Below are 18,915 nucleotides of genomic sequence, written 5' to 3'. Positions count from 1 at the left end.
TGTTGTAATTGTCATTATTACAAATACATTAAACACATTTTTTTTAAATGGCCGATTAAATCGGTATCGGGCCAAAAGGCCTCCAATAATCGGTATCAGCGTTGAAATATCATAATCAGTTGACCTCTAATGTGTATGTGACCAATTTTTGTTTTTTGATTTAGCTACTTTATAGTGCATTCGGAAAGTATTCAGACCCCTTGACTTTGCACATTGTGTTATGTTACAGCATTATTTAATGGATACATATTTTTTTTTAATCCCTCAATCTACACAAAACACCTCATAAATGACAAAGTAAAAAAAAATGTACATCAGTATTCAGACCTTTTGCTATGAGACTCGAAATTGAGCTCCGGTGCAACCGGTTTCCATTGATCATCCTTGAGATGTTTCTACAACTTGATTGGACTCCATGTCCAATCAATTGAAATTTACCACAGGTGATTTGGAAAGGAACACACACACACACACTTGTTTATATAAAAAGGTCCCACAGTTGACAGTGTATGTCAGAGCAAAAAACAAGCCACGGTCAAAAGATTTGTCCGTAGAGCTCCGAGACAGGATTGTGTCAAGGCACAGATCTGGAGATGGGTACCAAAAATGCAGCATTGAAGGTCCCCAAGAACACAGTGGCCTCCATCTTTCTTAAATGGATGAAGTTCGGAACCACCAAGACTCTTCCTAGAGCTGACCGCCCGGCCAAACTCTGCAATCGAGGGAGAAGGGCCTTGGTCAGGGAGGTGACCAAGAACCCGATGGTCACTGACAGAGCTCCAGAGTTCCTCTGCAGCACTCCACCAATCAGGCCTTTATGGTAGAGTGGCCAGACGGAAGCCACTCCTCAGTAAAAAGGCACATGACAGCAAGTTTGGAGTTTGCCAAAAGTCACCTAAAGGACTCGCAGACCATGAGAAGCAAGATTCTCTGGTCTGATGAAACCAAGATTGGTCTGAATGCCAGGCATCACGTCTGGATGTAACCTGGCATCATCCCTACGGTGAAGCATGGTGGTGGCAACATCATGCTGTGGGGATGTTTTTCAGGTGCAGGAGGACTAGTCAGGATCGAGGGAAAGATGAACAGAGCAAAGTACAGAGAGATCATTGATGAAAACCTGCTCCAGAGCGCTCAGGACGGTTGACCTTCAAAACAGGACAACGACCCTAAGCACAGTCAAAACAACGCAGGTGTGGCTTCGGGACAAGATGTAACCTGGCATCATCCCTACGGTGAAGCATGGTGGTGGCAACATCATGCTGTGGGGATGTTTTTCAGGTGCAGGAGGACTAGTCAGGATCGAGGGAAAGATGAACAGAGCAAAGTACAGAGAGATCATTGATGAAAACCTGCTCCAGAGCGCTCAGGACGGTTGACCTTCAAAACAGGACAACGACCCTAAGCACAGTCAAAACAACGCAGGTGTGGCTTCGGGACAAGTCTCTGAATGTCCTTGAGTGGCCCAGCCAGAGCCCGATCGAACGTCTCTGGAGAAACCTGAAAATAATGTAGCTGTACAGCGACGCTCCCCATCCAACCTGACAGAGCTTGAAAGGATCTGCAGAGAAGAATGGGAGAAACTCACCAAATACAGGTGTGCCAAGCTTGTACTGTCATACCCAAGAAGACTCGAGACTAATCGCTGCCAAAAGGTACTTCAACAAGGACTGAGTAAAGGGTCTGATGTAGATGTACTCAAGTTAAAAAATAAAAAACTACAAATTTGCACAAAAATTCTAAAAACCTGTTTTTGCTTTGTCATTATGGAGCATTGTGTATAGATTGAGGGGGGAAAAAACATTAAGAGGCATGTTTTACCTTGCTTCAAAGTAGCCTAGACAAAAATCTGACCATATCAGGGAGGCAATTATTTTAAACAGACATCCATATGCCATTGACACTAGTAGCCTAATTCTCTCATATGCAATTGGTCGTCAACTTTGTTTCATTGTCCGGTAGCCAAATGCACATTCACACGTTGCCTTGTGTGCATTGCTGCACTAATAATGTTAAGAACAAAAATAGGTTCATCAACATTTTAAACTAAACGTTCTTATCCGTCGCATCAGTTTCATTGCTTTTTAACGTTCTTCTATGTAGCCTAGGAAAGAAACTTATGACAGACTATAGCCAAGGCCTCTACACTACACGCATTCAGCCATGCATTGAGCAGTCTGAGTATTATTATTAGCCTAAATGACTATCCAATCTACTCATCACATTACAAATAGTAGGCTCTTACATAAATCTGCAAATGCGATGATGCGTGGAATGCTATATTATAATGGTGCATTTTGATGGTGAAAATGTGCTTCCCCAAACTTGAAACTCATGCTCGGCCTATCCTAGTGATTGGGTTTGTTTCTCATCTTCAAAGTGCACAGTAAGGATACACGTCCTTGCATCCTCAACTTACATTTATTTATTTACATTTTCTAAATGTGATTGTCATTCTGAGCACCGTGGGTGGACGCCCTATTCAGGTTATGCACGGTACATTTCTCAAATGTCTGGTAAATTAAAGTGCCGCTGGTCAAATGTCTGGCGCCACATTTACATAACAGAAACCCTGATATGCATGTGTGAGATCTGCAAATGTGAGCACATCAGTTTCAACAGAAATCTCCCTTACCCCGCCTTTTCAGCTTCAATACTCCTTAATCTCCAGACAATGAGGAAACAAGTTCATTACACACACACAGAGACAGAGACAGAGACAGAGACAGAGACAGAGAGAGAGAGAGAGAGAGAGAGAGAGAGAGAGAGAGAGAGAAATGGAAAGACAAGAGGGTGAGAGCATGACATGAGTCAGCAAAATGTGGAGATACTGGAACAGGAAGGAGAGTTGGAAAGGGGGAGGGAGTGAGGAGAGGAAGAAGGAAAAAAAACATTTGCTTTTGATGAGTTCTTTTTTTCTTTCAACTTTAAATATGAGCAGGTGGAAGGTGAAACTTCAGGCAGTCCTCTCAAATTAGTGTGGCAAGCAGCATCATATAGACAGCAACCATATAGGCATAGTGGCTAAATCCTTAGAGCAAACATGATACCCTTCATTTACTATGGTTTAAATGCACACTATACTGCCGCATGTCCAATGTCCATTGCAGTTTCACAGGTGTTAACATGATCAGCAGACTGACTATTCAACAGGGTGTGTATAGTATCATCCCAGCCCGGTTAAGCTCTCAGGGGCCGTATTGACTTGAAATGGGATATAGGGTTGCTGCCTGGGATATAGTGTAGCAGGACAACTTGGCAGCTGGCAACTCCCTTGACAAAGCCAGGGCCTTGCCTTCTCAGCACGCATATAAAAAGAGCCAGTGACTTGATTTAGATGCCCCTGTTCCTCAGGCTATGTGATGCTATGTGAGGGAATCTGAGAATGACAAAAGGAGAGGGAGAGAGGACGCAGAGTAGGCCCAATGCAAGTGGCTAGTTTAGTTGCCTCACCAGCATTCAATCTAGGCTACATTCCCTCTCTCGAGTCCCGACATTTGAAAGTCAAAGAGGTAGAACTGGCATGACTAGCTCATGCAGGCCCGAGTCAGCCAAAACAAACATCTTCCCTCCAGTGTTCTTCCACCTCCTCACGTCGCCCCCTCCTCCTCAGACAGTACAGCAGCACACACTTTAAACTGAGTGATGGCAGCTATGGAAGATTACAGGCAAGATATGGGACAATCCTTTTCTGCCTGGAGCCATCACTATTACATGTATACTGTATGTACACATGCATACTCGCACACACTGGAATGGATGAGAGAGTAGTCATCGAGGGGGCCGAGGGTAGAGAGAGAAACGAGGTGGGGATGGATGGAAGGGGGGCAGAGAGCGAGAAGTATGCGAAATGTATATATAAATCATTATCTAAGGATCTCTGTTAGCGTGGCTGGTTATTCAGGATCCCGCGCATGACCAGTCTGTCGGCCAGGCACAGGGGACCCACTAAGAGACCCGCAGTCCCGGGGGAGGGGAGCAAGCAGTCAGCCAGCCAGCCAGCCAGCCCCCCCCCCACCCCCCTTTTGCAAAAAGCAAAGACAGGCAGCGCAACAGAAGAGAAGAAAAGAGTGGCGGAAAGTAGCCAAGTACTTGAAAACATCTGGTGTGTGTCTGTCCCAAAGGAGAGGTGTAGGAGTGGGAGGAAGAGGATGGGGTAGAAACAGTTGATAGGCCTTGCGTTAGTCTGCTGCCAAAGCTTTAACCTGCCGAAGCAGAGCGGGATGCCAGACACGAAAAGAAGGGACTGGAGCGATGCCATGTTAGTCTGATTAGAGGAACGCGTACTATATCCATCCATCCGTCAGCTGTGGAAGACGGTGCTTTCCAGCTTTAACCTTGTGATCTCTGTAGTCTGCAAATCTGCTCCAAAACAGCTTTGGAGCTTTGGCGGAAAAGGCCCTCAAATCCTTGCACTCTATTCAGAACCATTCAGTTCTACACACTGAAGATAGGCTCCACTTAGAGTCATGCAGACTTCTGCTACGTTTCACCTCAGGATTTTCAAAAGAACCTTACCAACATATCACCTGCCACCAGTGTTCCATTACGAAGCAAACTGCCACAAATACTATACCTGTCAAGATTGTCTGATGAAGTTACTGGTCATATCCACTGCATTATCTAGTGTCACTAGCTCATTCTTTATCTATTGCCATGAGTCACAAAACGTCTCTATGTGTCACCTCTTGCTCAACAAACCTGTTATCATCCTGTGTGAGCGTATAGGAAGAAAGAAGATACGGTATGAACAAAGCTTACAGAAACCATGTGAGGGGAAAGAGTAGACGAAACAGCTCACCCCCTCGGCTCACTACCACTCTCAGGTGTAAGGTGACAATACACAATAGGGAGACACTCCAGGCCCAAACTGCTACAGACCTATATCTATCCTACCCTGCCTTTCTAAGGTCTTCGAAAGCCAAGTTAACAAACAGATTAGACCACTTTGAATCCCACCGTACCTTCTCCGCTATGCAATTTGGTTTCAAAGCTGGTCATGGGTGCATCTCAGCCACGTTCAAAGGTCCTAAACGATATCATAACCGCCATCGACAAGAGACAATACTGTGCAGCCGTAGTCATCGACCTGGCCATGGCTTACTACTCTGTCAATCACCACATTCTTATAGGCAGACTCAACAGCCTTGGTTTCTCAAATGACTGCCTCGCCTGGATCACCAACTACTTCTCCGATAGTGTGTCAAATCAGGGGGGCCTGCTGTCCGGGCCTCTGGCAGTCTCTATGTGGGTGCCACAGGGTTCAATTCTCAGGCCGACTCTTCTCTGTACACCTCAATGATGTTGCTCTTGCTGCTGGTGATTCTCTGATCCACCTCTACGCAGACTACACCATTCTGTATACTTCTGGCCCTTCTTTGGACACTGTAACTAACCTCCAGGCGAGCTTCAATGCCATACAACTCTCCTTCCGTGGCCTTCAACTGCTCTTAACTGCAAGTAAAACTAAATGCATGCTCTTCAACCGCACCTGCCCGTCCATCACTACTCTGGACGGTTCTGACTTAGAATATGTGGACAACTACAAGTACCTAGGTGTCTGGTTAGACTGTAAACTCTCCTTCCAGACTCACATTAAGCATCTCCAATTCAGAATCGGCTTCGTATTTCGCAACAAAGCATCCTCATGCTGCCAAACATACCTTCGTAAAACTGACCATCCTTGACTTCGGCGATGTCATTTACAAAATACCCTCCAACACTACTCAACAAATTGGATGCAGTCTATCACAGTGCCATCTGTTTTGTCACCAAAGCCCCATATACTATCCACCACTGCAACCTGTATGCTCTCGTTGGCTGGCACTCGCTTCATACTTGTCGCCAAACCCACTGGCTCCAGGTCATCTACAAGTCTTTGCTAGGTAAAGCCCCGCCTTATCTCAGCTAACTGGTCACCATAGCAGCATGCACCCGTAGAACGCGCTCCAGCAGGTATTTTTCACTGGTCACCCCCAAAGACAATTCCTCCCAGTTCTCTGCTGCCTATGACTGGAACGAACTGCAAAAATCACTGAAACTGGAGACTCATATCTCCCTCACTAACTTTAAGCACCAGCTGTCAGAGCAGCTCACAGAACACTGCACCTGTACATAGCCCATCTGTAAATAGCCCATCCAACTGCCTCATCACCATACTGTATTTATTTCTCGCTCCTTTGCACCCCAGTATCTCTACTTGCACATTCATCTTCTACACATCACCAGTGTTTAATGGCTATATAGTAATTACTTCATGGCCTATTTATTGCCTTACCTCCCTTATCTTACCTCATTTGCACACACTGTATATAGACTTTTCTACTGTATGTTTGTTTATTCCACGTGTAACTCTGTGTTGTTGTATGTGTGGAACTGCTTTGCTCCATCTTGGCCAGGTCGCAGTTGTAAATGAGAACTTGTTCTCAACTAGCTGGTTAAATAAAGGTGAAAAAAACAACAAGTTATCCATATTAAATTACTACACAGATCAACTGAAATCCTTGAGGACGGTTCCTGACTCCCGAGGCTGTGATATAGGCTAGCCTAGGACGTGATAATACTTAGGCTCCTTCCCAGTCTGTGGTATCAGAGGAAGAGGCTTGAGCCAGAGACCAGCTTAGTTTGCACTGCCCTGAGCATCAATATGCACCAGAAAATGTGCTGTGACAAGAGCATTACCTTTACTTGACTGCCAAGACAAGGGAAAACTGTTCCTATTTGGCCAACCCTACATTCTAAAAAATAAAAGAAAAATCGCCTACAAAGATACAGTAGATAGCTCTTCCAACTAAACAAGTCCAGGCAATTAAAACATTAGCATACAGTGTGAAAAAAAGTGTCAGCATATTAATGAGGGCTAGCGACCTTGTCATAGCAACCCATGGCAACACACTGGCCATTCATTGTCATTGCAGCTGGTACATGTCTCTTTAGCTGCTCCCTCAGGTCTGAGTCCACTGGGACAGGCTCACTGCTGAAGAGAAAAAAAGAAAAAAAAAATTCTCTACAGCTTCTCCTTTACTGTCTGCTGCTGTTTGGGTAGTAACTAGTTTGAGGAGTTTCCATAGCGCAAAGTTTATTTGTGGCTCAAGCACCCACACACACCTCTGGGACAGCACTCATTGCAACCATGACGACAAGCTGTACTGCTCAGTAGCTAAGCAATGACAACCATAGGGACCAACCAAAAAAACTGAGGATAACCACATAAACATAACAAAAAAGGGCACTAAGAGTCACACAGACATGAACGGCAAATGTATTGCCTTTCCACCGCTACTATCATTCCAGAGTACTGGACAGAAAACATATAGATGGCAGCCTGGGACAGGTTCAACATCATTGTTAGATTGTGTTGGGGGAAAATGTAATGTCTTGCCCTGATTGGACAGAAAGGGAGCAGGGTCAGCAATGGATCTGACAAATAGGAAGGCTAACACTAATGAAACAGCCACAAGTATCAACAGGGATTGGCATAACAAGTTGCCTTGTCACCTAGGGCAAGTGAACTGAGCAGTCGTGCAAGTTGAGCCTACTCTGTGGTTGTTCCATTGGGCAGGTGACAGTTTACAATGAAAACAACCACACAACATAAACATTTGTGGTTCATTCACTACGTTCATATAAAAGACAGAATATTGCATTTCTGCATGTAAGTGATCATATCTGACAGGCAACCAAAAGCCTACTCCTTACTTGGCTAATGGGCAAGTGCACTTCAGACCATAAAAGGGATACTTCAGGATTTTGTCAACCAAGCCCTTTATCTACTTCCCCAGAGTCCAATGAACTTGTGGATACCATTTCTATGTCTCTGAGCGCAGTTGGAAAGAAATCGCTAACTAGCGTTAGCACAATTGCTAACTAGCGTTAGTGCAATGACTGGAAGTCTATGGTAACTGCTAGCATACTAGTAGATACCATAGACTTTGTCATTGTGCTAACACTAACAAAACGACCTGCAACTTCCTTCATACTGGATGCAGAGACATAAAATGGTATCCATGAGTTCATCTGACTCTAGGGAAGTAGTAAAAGGGCTTTGTTACAAAAATCCTGATGTCCCTTTAAAATGTCCAATACATGTTAAATGGTAGCAAATGAATGGTTACACAGCACTGGTTGGCTAACTGTTGTAAAATCCTGTTTTTGCATATTCAGCATCAAACTGTAGGCGAAGAACAAGCAATCAATGCAGTCTCTTCCACAAATGGAGAGCAACCATCCCCCCCCTGTGTTCCAATGGCACGTTGTGTTAGCTAATCCAAGTTTATCATTTTAAAAGGCTAATTGATCATTAGAAAACCCTTTTGCAATTATGTTAGCACCGCTGAAAACTGTTGTGCTCATTAAAGAAGCAAATAAACTGGCCTTCTTTAGACTAGTTGAGTATCTGGAGCATCAGCATTTGTGGGTTCGATTACAGGCTCAAAATGTCCAGAAACAAATACCTTTCTTCTGAAACTCGTCAGTCTATTCTTGTTCTGAGAAATTAAGGCTATTCCATGCGAGAAATTGCCAAGAAACTGAAGATCTCGTACAACGCTCTGTACTACTCCCTTCACAGAACAGCGCAAACTGGCTCTAACCAGAATAGAAAGAGGAGTGGGAGGCCCGGTGCACAACTGAGCAAGAGGACAGTACATTAGTGTCTAGTTTGAGAAACAGACGCCTTACAAGTCCTCAACTGGCAGCTTCATTAAATAGTACATGCAAAACACCAGTCTCAACATCAACAGTGAAGAGGCGACTCCGGGATGCTGGCTTAGTGTGTTCTTTTGCCCATCTTAATCTTTTATTTTTATTGGCCAGTGACATATGGCTTTTTCTTTGCAACTCTGGATTAGCTAACACAATGTGCCATTGGAACACAGGAGGTATGGTTGTTGACAATGGGCCTCTGTACACCTATGTAGATATTCCATAAAATAAAATAAAAATCTGCCGTTTCCAGCTACAATAGTCATTTACAACATTAACAATGTCTACACAGTATTTCTGATCAATTTTATGTTATTTGAATGAACAAAGAAAATGTGCTTTTCTTTCAAAAACAAGGACATTTCTAAGTGACCCCAAACTTTTGAACAGTAATGCATGTCTGTACAGACCAGAGCTGAGTTCAGTATGTTTTTACATTCTGGAACGTTCAATTGATCGCAAACAGTGCTGTACTGAACGACCAGTTGAAAAACAGGGAGGGGTTGGGTTGAGGTTTTCGGGAACGCTGTCAGCATGGCCACTGCCCTTTAAATACATCACTCATTGCTTCAAGCCACACCCACCAAATGGGAGGAAACGTACCTCAATGTCTGTTCAAGAACGTTTTGGGGATTAGTGTCATTCAGTACAAACAGTTACGCAACGTTGCAAACGTTCACGCGAACTAAACGCACCAGAACAGGATTTCAAACTCGGCCTTGGGGTCCCCCCTGGATTCACGTTTCGGGGTTTTCCCTAGCACTACACAGCGGATTCAAATTAATCAAAAGAGTGATTAGTTGGTTATTTGAATCAGCTGTGTAGTAGTGCTTGGGCAAATACGAACAAGTTTGGAAACTCTGTGATAGGATCTTGCTGTTCAGCAGACATCTGCATTGATAAAGTCAGGCTCTTATCCCATGAACACCGCGGAGTCCTATAATACAGTCCCCTCTGCAAGTCTAACGTTAGAGCCAGTATTCACTCAGTCAACCTGACAGCTCTTGTGACGGGGTCGTTGTGGCCATTTCTCACTCTGGAAACTATTTAAAACAGAGAGGAGAATAGGGAGTAAGGTTTGCCCAGCTCAAATGACACTGCCCAAAGCAAACAGATTACAGAGCAGGTTTTATTATTATTATTTTTTAACTAGGCAAGTCAGTTAAGAACAAATTCTTATTTACAAAGACAACCCACTGTTCCCCGGTAGGCTAACTGCCTTGTTCAGGGGCAGAATGACAGATTTTTACCTTGTCAGCTAGGGATTCGATCAAGCAACCTTTCGGTTACTGGACCATTGCTCTAACCACTAGGCTACCTGCTGCCCCTTTTGTCCACCTTCAAAAGATGGCAAACAGCCATGGCTGGGCAAATATAGAAAACAAAAGACAGACCACTTTCTGAGCTTGATTGCACAAACTGTTTTTAAATTACATTCACTCCCTCCTAATCCTGTTTACAGAGAGGCTGCTAGGTGGATTTAAAATGATCCTGGTTCAGGAACTGTACACAGGATACTCCTAAACCTTGAGTATACAAGTCTTCCATCATAGCTGGGTGATTTTGTAAATACAGGCACTTCTGGATGTTAAATGTTTTTTAAATTTAAACCTCTTGAAACTGCTTCTTATCTCTGAATATGTTCTTCACTCTGTCTGGAAACAAGATCTAAGAGTCTGAGACCATACCACTTAAAGAAATTAAACATTTTTATTGGTTTCCCCATATACCCGAGGGGAAATGTCATTGCCACCACTTCATAAAATGTGCTATTTTAGTTGAAAAGGAAATTACATAAAATTGTGCCTAAGGTAGTTTTGATTACATGTATTTACCATTGTCATGTCTAAAGGTCCATATAGGCCTTGAAGATACTCAGAAACATGTATTTACCACATTAAAATTGTAATATTTTACATTATTTTAGGAATTATCTTAAGAACAAGCATACAAGGTTCACATACGGCAAAAATAATCAATATCAACTGTAATTAATACACATTTGCTTCAAATATGTACGGTGATAGTAATGACTTAGCATTGTGGTAATGACACTGTGGTGGAAATGGCATTTCATATAAAACTGATGAGAAATACCATTAAACACTTTAATGTCACAGTAGTATGTTTAATTTTGTTGAAGATACAGAACAGACCATTAGTTCCGATTCATCCCAAAAATGTTTGATGGGGTTGAGGTCAGGGCTCTGTGCAGGCCAGTCAAGTTCTTCCACACCAATCTCAACAAACCATTTATGTATGGACCCCTCGCTTTGTGCGCGGGGGCATTGGCCCTTTACTGTTTCAGCATGACTTCTCCAAACTTTTGCCACAAAGTTGGAAGGGCAAAATCGTCTAGAATGTCGTTGTATGCTGAAGGGTTAAGATTTCCCTTCATCGGAACTAAGGGGCCTAGCCCGAACCATGAAATATAGCCTAAGACCATTATTCGTCCTCCACCAAACTTAAGGTTGGCACTATGCATGGGGCAGGTATCGTTTTCCTGGCATCTACCAAATCCAGAGTCATCCGTTGGACTGTCAGATAGTGAAGCATGATTCATCACTCTACAGAATGCGTTTCCACTGCTCCAGAGTCCAATGGCAGAGAGCTTTACACCACTCCAGCCGACGCTTGGCATTGTGCATGGTGATCTTATGCTTGGTTGGGGCTGCTCTGAAATGGAAACCCATTTCATGAAGCTCCCGACGAGTTATTTTGCTGACGTTGCTACCGGAGGCAGTGCGGAATTCGGTAGCAGGTGTTGCAACTGAGGACAGGCGATTTTTACGCGCGTCAGAACCCGGCAGTCCCATTCTGTGAGCTTGTGTGGCCTACCACTTGTGGTTGAGCCGTTGTTGCTCCTAGACGTTTCCACTTCACAATAACAGCACTTACAGTTGACCAGTGCTACTATAGCAGGGCTTATATTTTATGAACGGACTTGTTGGAAATGGTGGCATCCTATGACTGTGCCACATTGAAAGTCGCTGCTCTCTTCAGTAAGGGACATTCTACTATCAATGTTTGTCTGTGGAGATTGCATGGCTGTGTGCTGAATTTTATTCACCTTTCAGCAACGGGTGTGGCTGAAATAGCAGAATCCACTATTTTGAATGGGTGTCCACATACTTTTGTGTATATATATATATATATAGTGTATGTCCTTGTCCTCTCCTTGGTTGATTTAGGGGGCATCTCATAGAAAATAATTGAAGTCAGTAATAACCATAGTAAGTCACATAAATAGACATCAATCACTCCATCATCCTAACATAATACAAAATGTAATAGCAAATAAGTGTTCAATTTCAACTTAATCATATATGCAATTAGTCTTTTCAGGTCTTAAGGTTAGTAAAAGTGTATGAACTAAAACATTTCGTCATTACCATCACAGTTCATTATGTGGTGGTAATCAAGTGTGGTGGGAATGACATGCTAACTCCAGTTGAACAGCTAGCATACAATGTATCCTAAATAAATATTCAAAACTATTTTTTTTAATGTAATAATTTGTTTTAATTATAGCCTACTTGGTAATGACATTCAATACAAATATTATATTTTTCTAGAATTTCCCGGCATCAAAATGTGAATTTCCCACCATATGCTCAGCTGTCACTATTCATATACATGGTAACAAAGTACACACTTGAAAAAAACATTAGAATATACATTTGCTTGTCGTGGTGGTAACGACAAAATACTTAGACCATATTGTCTGTATAATTGTTTTTTAAAGTAACAAATGGCTTATGCACTTCTAATATGCAGGTAGCCTAGTGTTGGGCCAGTAACCGAAAGGTTGCTAGATCAAATCCCCGAGCTGACGACGTAAACAAACAAAAAAATAGTCGATCTGTCCCTGAACATGGCTGTTAACCCAAAAGTTTACGGTTATTTTAGTCTTAATAAAGGTTGAGAGAATTTTAAAAAAAATCTAAATTCACATTCTCTCTCTAAAATCTAACGTATTTGCTAAATCTGTCATTGTAAATAAGAATGAGTTCTTAACTGACGTGTCTGGTTAAATAAAGATGAAATAAAACAAAATCACCCAGCTATTCCTTCGGAATAAGATTTTTTTGCTTGGTCACAGACATGAACAGATGCAACAATACCATGTAGCCTGCCCACACACACACTCTATGGTGTTCAGTAAATTAATCCGTTTTGTGTTTTTACATTATTAGATCATTCAAGTTTTACTTTAGATTTTGTACGAGAGTCATGATGATGTAACCAAAGACTCCACCATTTCTGGCGTAGCTAATTTACCTGGGCTCGAGCCTTGCCTCAACAACTCTTGTTAAAGCGGCCACAATAAATAAATATGTAACATTTTAGATAGCCAACATTAGCTACGGACTAACTAGCAAATGTGACGGAGAAACAAGCTATAAAAGCCGGCAAACTAACGTCACTGACTCCACTTCCTTCTGCTTTGCTCGCTTGCTAACGACTAGCTAACTTATTTCATACACGGTCATGATTTGTTAAACGTAACGTTGCTGGCTATCCAGTTAGCATTATTAGCTAGTTAGCTAGATAAAAATAAATAAACTGTGGCCAGCTTACCAACTAAACGCACGAGACGGTGTTTACCATTCCACCCCTCTTGTTCGTGGATAGCTTAATGGTTCCTTTCCTAATTTATTCCATGCAACAGAATTACTAAACATCACTTTCACAATTCGAGTTGCTCCAGGGTTGCGTTTCGAAGTTGAAATGCGGCTTCTTCAGCCACACTTCACATGTAGAACCAGTACAGGAAGTGATGTACACAGCTGTTTGGTTTTGCTTGTAGTAATGAATGGTAACGTCGGCAGAGACTTTAAGAGTTAGTTTAGCGCACCTCCTCGAACCTTTTCGTGCTGTATGCATGTCCTGATTTTCACCACGACTTGCTGTTTTGGTTTCACAATAATTAAATGAATGCACCGACAATACAATTGAATGGGGTGACGTTGGGTAGTACACAGTGACATAACGACCCTTTTGTGTTAAGGGTTACTGAATATAGAACGAGGAAAACACGATATGCTTGACTCGATGAGACATGGTAAATATCAATTACAGAAATTGTGTAATACAAATTACATTTGTTTATTTATACCTACTACTGTATCTTTCGTACACGTTGTGCTTTTATGTAGAAATTGTACTTTCAAATCAAATATAGATTTTATACCAAATGGCAGATGGGAGAAAATAAAGTATTCTATTGTAATAGATGTGTTCTAGATTCTAGAATGGTGCATCACTCATCTCTTAGTTGAAAATCAAGTGTAAACCAATTGTGGTCATAGCCAAAGTACTGACTTTTTGGCGTATTTCAACACAAAACATCTTATTTAAAAGGTAAGGACTCCACTCAATAGTTCAGTATTCTACGTTATGGGACTGGGTAGTTGTTAAATGTAGGTTAAATTACTGGTCCACTGGCAGGAGTTAAATAAAGGCAATGAAGTGGTTACCAAAATGAATAGCCTTTTCATGATCACTAACATATCTAAACTAAATATATTTCTATAATCTGACAAAAAATTTCACCTTAAGGTGATGGATTGATCCTCTGAAACTGTAGTTATGAACAAATAGTTATGGCCGTTAGTGATCACACACACATTTGAATTTGGTTGTCCAAACCTTTCTTCAGAATGTCCAAGCTTCCACCTCTTCCTCAGTTCCACTCCTGGAAGCCCCAGTCCACCTTGGATGCTGTAGTGTCAGCAATGTGGTGCAGTCTCTGCCCTGGTCAAAGGATGCTACCCAGTGGCGGATTTAGGTATGGGCGACATGGGCTGCCGCCCTGGGCGCTCATCTTGCCAGGGGATGCAATTTTTGGGGGAATGGTGACATTTGCACGTCAAGTCAATGATTTCATGTCACTGTGGGTCAATTAACCTTGTTGGAGTGAGCGCCCTGATTCTAGTTTGTGAGCTAGGCAGGCTACTGCCTGGGAAGGTCTCCCACACAGAAGTACAAGATGGGGAGGGGGCGGGGGTAGGTTGACCTCAGGTCTACCAACTGGAAGCCCGAGGTAGGGGGAGCGGGGGAATCTATCAAACAGCACACCTCTTAACTTTGTACAGTACTAATGCAATTAGGGGGAGCACCCTCTGGCACTAGCCAGGATGAGGAGCCATCTACCTCCTCTGCCACACAGGCCTATTCAGAAATGATCTCAGAGCCTGAGGATGAGGAGCCATCTACCTCCTCAGCCACACAGGTGTCTTCACAAATGTTGTCTGAGCCCGAGGATGAAGACCCATTTGCTTCCACTTCTCCCCACCAGGATTCTTCAGGTATGTTTGTGAACATGCGCAGGTGTGTGTGGGTACATGCACATGTGTTTATGTGTGCATCCCTGCATAACATAAACAAAACACATAATTTCCCTTTTGCAAAGTTTTACGTTTCCATATTGTAGGTAACAATTATTTTATTATTACTGGGTAAGTACAGTGCCTTGCGAAAGTATTCGGCCCCCTTGAACTTTGCGACCTTTTGCCACATTTCAGGCTTCAAACATAAAGATATAAAACTGTATTTTTTTGTGAAGAATCAACAACAAGTGGGACACAATCATGAAGTGGAAAGACATTTATTGGATATTTAAAACTTTTTTAACAAATCAAAAACTGAAAAATTAGGCGTGCAAAATTATTCAGCCCCCTTAAGTTAATACTTTGTAGCGCCACCTTTTGCTGCGATTACAGCTGTAAGTCGCTTGGGGTATGTCTCTATCAGTTTTGCACATCGAGAGACTGAAATATTTTCCCATTCCTCTTTGCAAAACAGCTCGAGCTCAGTGAGGTTGGATGGAGAGCATTTGTGAACAGCAGTTTTCAGTTCTTTCCACAGATTCTCGATTGGATTCAGGTCTGGACTTTGACTTGGCCATTCTAACACCTGGATATGTTTATTTTTGAACCATTCCATTGTAGATTTTGCTTTATGTTTTGGATCATTGTCTTGTTGGAAGACAAATCTCCGTCCCAGTCTCAGGTCTTTTGCAGACTCCATCAGGTTTTCTTCCAGAATGGTCCTGTATTTGGCTCCATCCATCTTCCCATCAATTTTAACCATCTTCCCTGTCCCTGCTGAAGAAAAGCAGGCCCAAACCATGATGCTGCCACCACCATGTTTGACAGTGGGGATGGTGTGTTCAGCTGTGTTGCTTTTACGCCAAACATAACGTTTTGCATTGTTGCCAAAAAGTTCCATTTTGGTTTCATCTGACCAGAGCACCTTCTTCCACATGTTTGGTGTGTCTCCCAGGTGGCTTGTGGCAAACTTTAAACGACACTTTTTATGGATATCTTTAAGAAATGGCTTTCTTCTTGCCACTCTTCCATAAAGGCCAGATTTGTGCAATATACGACTGATTGTTGTCCTATGGACAGAGTCTCCCACCTCAGCTGTAGATCTCTGCAGTTCATCCAGAGTGAACATGGGCCTCTTGGCTGCATCTCTGATCAGTCTTCTCCTTGTATCAGCTGAAAGTTTAGAGGGACGGCCAGGTCTTGGTAGATTTGCAGTGGTCTGATACTCCTTCCATTTCAATATTATCGCTTGCACAGTGCTCCTTGGGATGTTTAAAGCTTGGGAAATCTTTTTGTATCCAAATCCGGCTTTAAACTTCTTCACAACAGTATCTCGGACCTGCCTGGTGTGTTCCTTGTTCTTCATGATGCTCTCTGCGCTTTTAACGGACCTCTGAGACTATCACAGTGCAGGTGCATTTATACGGAGACTTGATTACACACAGGTGGATTGTATTTATCATCATTAGTCATTTAGGTCAACATTGGATCATTCAGAGATCCTCACTGAACTTCTGGAGAGAGTTTGCTGCACTGAAAGTAAAGGGGCTGAATAATTTTGCACGCCCAATCTTTCAGTTTTTGATTTGTTAAAAAAGTTTGAAATATCCAATAAATGTCGTTCCACTTCATGATTGTGTCCCACTTGTTGTTGATTCTTCACAAAAAAATACAGTTTTATATATTTATGTTTGAAGCCTGAAATGTAGCAAAAGGTTGCAAAGTTCAAAGGGGCCGAATACTTTCGCAAGGCACTGTATGTGGGATGTTCCACCACTATAAATTCAGTGAATAATGTGTGTAAACTAATGCCCATGTGCTCTCCATTAGAAATGCCTATAGCAGCATTCCCACCAAACCCTGCGGGTGAGGATGAACCACTGTCTACAGACCCTGCTGACTGGCCTTCAGTTCTGACTGACAGAATTCAGACACAACTAGTTTGCAGAGGAGGACCACCTAACTTTGTTTTCCCAAGGAATGAGAATGATGGAAGAAGTTGCCACCACCAGTATTTCAGGAAGACCTTGGTGAGTGGTGAAAAAAATCCCTAGAAGTTGGTTGGTGTATTCTGAAAGAAACAACAGCCGCTTCTGCTGCAAACTCATCAAAGCTGGGACCGAGAGACTGAAAAACAGCTTCTATCTCAAGGCCATCAGACTGTTAAACAGCCACCACTAACATTGAGTGGCTGCTGCCAACATACTGACTCAACTCCAGCTCACTTTAATAATGGGAATTGATGTAAAAAATGAATCACTAGCCACTTTAAACAATGTCACTTAATATAATGTTACATACTCTACATTACTCATCTCATATGTATATACTGTACTCTATATCATCTACTGCATCTTGCCATCTTTATGTAATACATGTATCACTAGCCACTTTAAACAATGTCACTTAATATAATGTTACATACTCTACATTACTCATCTCATATGTATATACTGTAGTCGATACCATCTACTGCATCTTGCCTATGCCGTTCTGTACCATCACTCATTCATATATCTTTATGTACATATTCTATATCCCTTTACACTTGTGTGTATAAGGTAGTAGTTGTGGAATGGTTAGGCTAGATTACTCGTTGGTTATTACTGCATTGTCGGAACTAGAAGCACAAGCATTTCGCTACACTCGCATTAACATCTGCTAACCATGTGTATGTGACAAATAAAATTTGATTTGATACTCTTTTCTAAGAATAGAATTACTTTAGCAAACTCAGGACTGACAACATACAAGTTCTTTGCTGACTTCACACGACAGCAGTCCAGAACACCAAACTGCATGAAAACATGGAAAGAACTGGCGAGGCTAAAAAAAAGGGTAAACAAATTCTAAGCATGAGATGGCACTTATGGAGGCTGAGAGGATAAGATAGAGAGGTGTTGACACGTCTGACTGCTATTGTGCAGTCTCTGGTGGCACTTCTCATACAAATCATTTGATGAGCCTTTGAGTGATGATCTGAAGAAGCTGGAGGTGACATTTTTCAATGTCGTTGTTGATGCTGCAACCTCAGCCCTTCAGGAAAGATTTTCCACATTGGAAAATGTGGGAGATAAGTTGAGTGCTGTCAACCGTTCCAAAGTCTCTCAAATGAGGAGCTGACAGAACAACGAGGCCCTTAGTATGACACTGCACTATAAAGAACACTCAAACTTGGATGGCAGAGAGCTTGCACAGGAACTGAAGAACTTGACATCTTAGACAATGACCCTGCTTGAGCTGCTGATATTTATATACGAAAGAGATCTCTCAGAAATGTACCCAAATTTGTGGACTGCTCTCATAATTTTTGTCTTATTCTTTCAGTGACCGTAGCTGAAGTAGAGGAGCTTTTCAAAGCTGAAGCTCATCAAATCCTTTGGCGCTGAAGGGGGGGGGGGGGGGGGGGGGGGGGGGATTCGCCCAGTGAGCCATACCAGCCAGCACCGCAACTGATGCTACCAAACCATGACCTGGGACCAATCTTCGCCAAGATGTCACAGGACCTGGAGTGTGTAACCATTGACCTCTACACCAACTACCTTGACCCAGTCACTGACCACCTGCCCATGTTTCCCATTAGGACACAAGTGGGTACTATTCCAATTGATATACTATATGAGGGGCCTTTTACTTTCTAAACCACAATCTTGCCCTTAATAGTAAATGTGTATCTCCAGAGAGCTTGACTAACAGAGTCTTTCTCCCCTTGTGGTGTTAGGCTGAACTTCAACCTGAGGCTGAACTGCTTTGAATCATGGGCAGACACAGAGAGGGAAAGAAGCCGCCATGTCCCCTCTAACGGAGGACCCCGCATCAGTGGTGCCTAGACTATTCTTGGCGCTCTGTTCCTAGTCAGAGGCTATGACCAACAGTCACT

At 42.6% G+C, this 18,915-nt stretch overlaps 1 protein-coding gene across 1 annotated transcript in view; it reads right to left on the bottom strand.

The window, feature by feature from the left end:
• LOC110516329 (beta-1,4-galactosyltransferase 3) overlaps nt 1–13,656 on the bottom strand; it is a 28,325-nt gene extending 14,669 nt beyond the window's left edge. The window contains exon 1 of the mRNA XM_021594810.3: nt 13,285–13,656. The gene's annotated coding sequence lies outside the window, so the exon portion shown is untranslated. The remainder of the gene's footprint in view (nt 1–13,284) is intronic.
• Between the last annotated feature and the right edge of the window lie 5,259 nt (nt 13,657–18,915).

The sequence above is a fragment of the Oncorhynchus mykiss genome, chromosome 3, assembly GCF_057628025.1.
Source record: "Oncorhynchus mykiss isolate SJ-2025 chromosome 3, ASM5762802v1, whole genome shotgun sequence".
Taxonomy (NCBI): domain Eukaryota; kingdom Metazoa; phylum Chordata; class Actinopteri; order Salmoniformes; family Salmonidae; genus Oncorhynchus; species Oncorhynchus mykiss.
This window is presented reverse-complemented; position numbering and strand designations above follow the sequence as displayed.